At 39.4% G+C, this 7402-nt stretch overlaps 1 protein-coding gene across 4 annotated transcripts in view; it reads left to right on the forward strand.

The window, feature by feature from the left end:
• The window catches only part of asic2 (acid-sensing (proton-gated) ion channel 2), a 364105-nt gene that overhangs the window by 331923 nt on the left and 24780 nt on the right, over positions 1 to 7402 (forward strand). The gene's annotated exons all lie outside the window — the stretch shown is intronic.

A 7402-nucleotide genomic window follows, 5' to 3' on the forward strand; every position in this document is an offset into this window, starting at 1 on the left:
GACTGTATTACTTATTTTGTAGCTCTCTTGTGCTCTCCACTCTTTCATAGATTACATTACACCGAGACTAATACTCCAGGATTCTTCCACACTACCACTAAAAGGCCCATTTTTAAAAGCCTCTTTAGTCCACTTTAAGGAATTTGTGTTACACTAATGACCTGAAGCTTATTCTGCTGCTGTACTCACTCTGACTAAGAAACAAAGCGCATTGTCAGTCGCTGCACATCCAGTTCTGAAGGGACTGCTATGAGGATATCTTTCCTTAGAGAAGGAAGACTTCACAGTGGTCATAATGCATATCAAAACCCGTTCATGTCAAACACTGGCACCTTTTTGCTGACCTTTATTACAGAGTAGTGCTGCATTACATTATCCTGCATACTGATGTGCGTATTAGAGATTTCGTTAGTGGCTCAGACCGAGTGTTATAGAAAGGCTCGCTGCCTGATTGATTCCAGCTCATTGAAGGTCCGGCTCACGTCTGGACCAGTGGAAGGGCAGATGGGGGAGATCCCAGGGCAGCTAGCCAGGCCTTGAGCAGCCCTGCAGATGGACATTATTTACTCAAGGCTTAACATGAAGAAGATTCATCATCAAACAGTCAGCATCCTATCAATCCTCTGCATGTTCTTCTATGGACAGCAGGTCCCTCAGCCCCCTATTCTGAACTTTTTGGGGTTTTATTTCTTTTTGAACAAACTGTAGACCAGCCACCACCCTGTCAGCATGTGGAGCCTGGTCTCACAGCAGGCTGCAGTTTGCAGTGCCCTTGTTTATCCCTGTATGGTTTAATTATCCCAGATGAGCTGAGTCAGCTCAGCAGGAAGCGCAGTGTCTCCACAACTGAGCCAGATCCCTGCGCTGTGCAGACATGATGTGTTCATGCTGCACAGAGACCTTCTTGGACAATTCCCCCCCCCCCCGTCTCTGAGGCTCTATAAGTACACAGCTCTTTTCAGAGAGCTGCAGGCTGGTCATGACCCTCCTCCTCACTTTATCATGATGGACAAACATAAACAAATATATGTTTCATGATGTGAAAAATACAACTTTGAGTGGTGGGAGGAAACAGGTGCCTGTTGCCTGGATACGCAGCTTTGTCCTCGCTGTTTTTGAAGACCAACCTGCCTATTTATGGAAACAGTAAATCGATTGAATGTGTCCGTCTGTTATGGATAGTATTTTTCTCAAGTAAACCTTATCTAATCACAATGAAAGTGAAGTAATCAGGCAACAAGTTAGTGTTCTTTATTATTTTTGTATGCAAGCTGAGCATTGTGGAAGTGTATCCTTTGGTTCAGATGCCTGCTGCATCTATGTAAATACATATAACCAATATTTTTCGTTCTAATTTCAGAAATGCTTAGAATAGTAAAGTAAGTCTGCATGAGTGATTTATTAGGAAAACATATATTTATCTTATATAAACTTATCAATCCGTGAACCTGAGCACTCAGACTTAAAAATACATTTTGGAGAAGAAGTTTCAAGTCCTGCTACACATTGACATTTTTCTAAAAGTCATCTGAAGTTTCAGCGGCGGGCAGGCCTCTTCCGTCTCAGATTCGTCAAGCCGTCTTGATCAAAGTAGTGTGTTTACAGCACGCTTCCCTACAGCAGCAGAGCAGCGATTTGGCAGTGTGGAGAAAAGCTCTTCAAACACATTATAGCCTGTGAGAATATGAAGACATCCAACTTCAATTTGTTCTTATATCAGAGACTGACATATTTAGAAGGAACAAATCGAACAAATCTGTTTTAGATCAAATCGTTGTCAATCGGAAAGTTACTTATATACCTTCGGAGTTCCTAAGCAACCAGTGACATTGTGCTCACTGTAACAACATCATTGATGGAGAGATGCAGACTCAGAAAGAAGAGTTCTGTTTTCAGCTCCTCTTAGATGAAGAATTAGAAATATACATTGAACATATTTTTTTCTTAATGTGGCCCTTTTGCTCACTTTGTAAATCCTTGTCAGTCTGAGCTTTATGGTTGATTCTGTTTGAGTTTTTTCCGTCAATGTGCCTTCCATCATCTCAGATCTTGGCGCTGATTTTGTATGGCAAAAAGACAAGTGAAGCCCACCAAGGATTTGAGTGTAAGGGCAACAATCCTACCGTGCCTCTGCGCTCTTTGTGTCTTCTGTTGATTGAATCAAAGCAAAGGTGAAAAAGCACGCTGAGAAGCACCTAAAAGGAGCCGAAGGATATTTGTTCAACAACAGGTTTAACCAAGTGCAAAGTTGAAGTGGAAAGTCCTTGATCCTTTTATCTCTTCTATTTGTGTTACTTCCCTCTGAGGTGTTAGGTCAGTGGGATATTTGTGTCTGTGTGTATGTGTGTTTCCAACTATTGCTTTTATTTCTTGGAAACATCAAGCTGTTCTCATTTCAGTGCACCATGGAGTTTCTTACATTAGTGGGGAGAAATGGCAGAAATAACTAAATATTTAATATTTAAGCAGCAGCCTGAAATCTTTAATTAGTTTGATCAGGTCTTGGTGAACTTTAACTGCACTATCACTGCCTCTGTAGATTGCTGCTGGTGGAGCACACTTTTCTTTCATTTCCAGTCTAGTTATACATTGTAAAATTGTCTCTAAGGCAGCACAGAATAAATGTGTGCCCAACAGAAAATAGAATAATACTACTTTGTTCAAATAGTGCAAATACCAGATCTTAGTATGAAATGGTTTCCCTCTTGCACCCTCAATTAAAGAGATTGTTTTTTCATTAAAATAAGCCTGATATGGAAACGGAGAGACAAAATTGACCAATATAAATCAATACAATGTAAAGCAGAGGTTCAGCAAAGCAGTTGAGACGTTCTTACAACATAAAGGTTTAAGACGGATTTACATTATTACCCTCACAATTGGAAAACTCATGGGCTTATGGCGATAATTTGATATGATAGAAAGCAAAACAAGCTATCAAAATTGATTATTTGTTTTGTTATATAATGTTTTGTTAAAGAAAAAAACATATTTGTTATTATGTTAGCAAATGCTAACCCTAACTGATGAGCACTAAACAAAAATCTAAATTTCATTAATTGTGCAGGTATTTGATCACAAACCAAAGTATTTGATAAATAAAAATGTCAAGCTGATGATTGGGCTTGTCCAAAAAAGGCAATAGAACTTTCCATCATGGGGAAAACGATCAACAGGATCTCGAAGAAATAACCAAAACCTCTTTAACACGGCATTTTGTTGTGAACACACACAATTTTGTTAAAATGATGCCTGCCACCACCACAAAATTATTTGCCCCCTCGGTCGGGGGCACGGGGCTTTTTTTCACGAAACTGTGTCTCAGGGCTTCATCATTTATGAAACTATTAATGTGTCATACTCACTTAACGGGAAGAAACTCAGCGATATGAACCATTTTTACCGAAACAAAACACGAGTCTCACAAGAAGCGTCACTGCACCTCTCTATAAAACACGTGCATCAACTTCACAGCGGGCTGAACTTGTCATAAAGTCCGCGAAAACTGTCATTTGATATTACTCTCTCGTAGAGTTACTATAGCTGGCCCTCTGTGAATTTACAGCTGGACCACCAATCACCTCCCATCTTCACAGTAACTCGCAGAGACGAGCTTCTTTAATTTAACCCTTCACATTCCAACCGAAACTGAACAGGCAGATTCAAAGGATTTATTTCTTTGGAAATGTTATTTTAAATACAATTAAATCAAGTTATTTTGGTAAAAATAATGAAACATATTAATACTATACATACAAATGTTGCCAACATAACTATCGCTCGTCTGCAGCTGGTGCAAAATGCTGCAGCAAGGCTTTTAACTGGCACACGGAAATATGACCACATTTCCCCCATTTTGGCTTCACTCCACTGGCTGCCAATACATTTTAGGATTCATTTCAAAATCCTTTTATTTGCTTTTAAATCCCTGAATGGCATGACCCCACCATATCTTTCTGAGCTGCTACACCCTTACACGCCCACCCACCCTCTCAGGTCAGCGGATCAACTGCTCCTGAATGTGCCCATAACCAAGTCAAAGCTCAGAGGGGGCCGTTGCTTCTCTGTAGCGGCTCCCACAATGTGGAACAATCTGCCCATGCATAACAGACAGGCTTCCACACTGTCTGCTTTGAAATCGCTTCTTAAAACCCACCTCTTCTCCTTAGCGTATTCACCATACACTGTATGTATAAAGGTATTCGCGCGTGTGGCTTTTACTGCTTTTAAATTGTCTATTATTTTTACTTGTCAATCAATCAATCAATCAATCAATCAATCAATCAATCAATCAATCAATCAATGTTTATTTATATAGCCCAATATCACAAATGTTACATTTGTCTCAGTGGACTTCACAGTTTGTAAAGAATATCAGTATGACAATACGACACCCTCTGTCCTCACATCGTACAAGGAAAAACAGTTTAAAGGGGAAAATGGGAGAAACCTCAGGGAGAGCAACAGAGGAGGGATCCCTCTCCCAGGACGGACAGACGTGCAATAGATGTTGTGTGTAAATTGAAAAGATAATACATTTACAACATAGGTAGTCCAAATGTTTGGAAATGCATGTGTCTATAATAGGAAGATGAATCCACGAGGATATCCATCCAGGACTCATGATCCAGGACCACAGCCACGACTCAAGATCCAGGACTCGCGATCCAGGGCTCGCAATCCAGGTCTCAGGACCACAGCAACAGGATCAGCCACGACTCAGGATCTCGCCGTAGATAGACACCAAAAATTAATTTGTGGAAGCTGGGTTAATCGGAACATGAGTACACAGGTATAGACAGAGAGAAGGAAGAAGTAAGATGTCCCCCGACAAACTAAGCCTATATCAGCAAAACTAGGGGCTGAATCTAATCAGCCCTAACTATAAGCTTTATCAAAAAGGAAGGTCTTAAGCGCACTCTTAAAAACGGATAGGGTGTCTGCCGTCCGAACACAAACTGGAAGCTGATTCCACAAAAGTGGAGCTTGATAAGAAAAGGCTCTGGCTCCCATTGTACTTTTAGAGACTCTAGGAACAACCAACAACCCTGCATTCTTGGAACGCAATGCCCGAGTAGGACAATAGGGTATAATGAGTTCTTTAAGGTAAGATGGCGCCTGCCCATTAAGGGCTTTGTAGGCGAGAAGAAGAATTTTAAATTCTATCCTGTGTTCTATAGGGAGCCAGTGTAAGGCAGCCAGAACAGGAGTAATGTGGTCCCTTTTCCTAACTCTGGTTAGTACACGAGCTGCAGCCTTTTGAATCAGTTGAAGCCACTTGACTGACTTCTTGGTACACCCTAATAATAAGGAGTTACAATAATCCAGCCTTGAAAGTAACAAATGCATGGACTAGTTTCTCTGCATCGTTTTGAGGCAAGATATGCCTGATTTTTGCAATGTTACGTAGATGAAAGAAGGCGGTCCTTGAAATTGACTTTGTGTGGGCATTAAAGGATAAATCCTGATCAAATATAACACCAAGATTCCTTACAGTCTCACTGGAGGCCAAATTAATGCCATCCATAGTTAGTATATCTTTAGGTAGTTTGTTTCGTAGATTCTTTGGGCCGAGTACAATAACTTGTATAACTTTCCGAGTTTAACATCAAAAAGTTTAAAGTCATCCACGTTTTTAAGTCCTTGAGGCAGTCTTGAATTTTATTTAGATGATTAGTTTCATCAGGCTTGATGGATAAATATAGTTTCATCCGCATAACAATGAAAATGTACAGAATGATTCCTTATACTGTAATATTTCCTAACGGAAGCTTATATAATGTGAACAAAATAGGTCCGAGCACTGAGCCCTCACTTTGGTTTGCATGGAAGATTCATCGTTGACACACACTAACTGAGACCGTTCAGATAGATAGGACCTAAACCAGCCTAAAGCAGTTCCCTGTATGCCAACTAAGTGCTCTAGTCTTTGCATTAGGATGTCATGGTCGATAGTATCAAATGCAGCACTGAGATCGAGCAACACAAGAATAGAGACAAGTCCTTTGTCTGAGGCTATTAGAATGTCATTTGTGACTTTAACCAGAGCTGTTTCTGTGCTATGATGTGTTCTAAAGCCAGACTGAAAAAGTGTTTTGCGACTGCTTTCTCAAGAATTCTTGAGAGGAACGGAAGATTAAAAATAGGTTTATAGTTGGCTAAAACCTCTGGATCGAGGTTGTGCTTTTTAAGAAGCGGTTTTATCACTGCCACTGAATGATTGTGGAACATAGCCTGATAATAAAGACATATTCATAATATTTGATAAACACGTGTTAATTAATGGAAAAAACTTCCTTTAACAGCTTAGTTGGAATCGGGTCTAAGATACACGTTGATAGAAGAAAGAATCATTTAATTCAATTGTTCGTGGTTTACGGCTGAAAAGCATTCTAATTTAATATCTAGTGTAATATTAGAGCTTAGGTTTCCGGGAGCTGTTGATAGCACTATACTGGTCAAAGGCAAGAGGTCATTAATTGTGTTACTAAGAGTAACAATTTTATCATTAAAAACGTGTACTTGTTTTATGGTGTGTGAGCTGTGCTGTGTAATTTGTGTACGTTTTGTTTTGTTTATTTGAGTGTACAGCACTTTGGTTTGGAGGTTTAAAGTGCTCTATAAATAAAGCAGTATTGTATTGTAACTACTTGGTTTAGGTTACATTAATTCAGTTATTTTGAAGAATCTAATTTAAAATAAGGCAATACTTGCTTTTGGTGTTCTAAAAACGGGTCTGTGGACCCTGGGAATATGTGTGTAGACCACAACTCACACTGTAATTGACTTGTTGTTTCCCTGGTAACTCCCACACATTACGTACTACCACAACGTAATGCATTGTGTAACCTATTTCTGTCAGGCTGACCATGACTGACTATACACACTTAGTACAGACTAAGCTAGCAGAAGTTAGGAACATGAAATATACAAATAAATGAATAAAGTACGCAAAATTATCAATCGGTAAGTGTTGGGGCTTACATGTTTAATATATTTCGTAATAATTACATATTAATACATATTGAGGACATATGTATGTACACATTAAAGGATTGTTATTTAATGTGATGCGTAACAGCTGACTGTATCTCCATATGGTCAAAACTCTTACATTAAACAGACAATATTGGCAAACCCTTTCTGGCCCTAAAAGCATTGTGAGAATGAGAGAAAGGAGAGGGGGAGTTGTGTTCCTGAAAAAATGCCTGTAGTTGTTTGTGGTATGGCAGATAGGCACCTGTGCATTATCAAATATGCTGCAACAAATGCAAAAATAACCAGATTAGATATGAGATTTTATCATACATTTCAAACAAACCTCAATCAAACCTCACACAATGGATCTTAATTTCTCTTTCACTCCAGTTGATCATCTACTCTCCCTTTCATGTTTTCCCAC

This window comes from Notothenia rossii (assembly GCF_949606895.1).
Source record: "Notothenia rossii genome assembly, chromosome: 8".
Taxonomy (NCBI): Eukaryota; Metazoa; Chordata; class Actinopteri; order Perciformes; family Nototheniidae; genus Notothenia; species Notothenia rossii.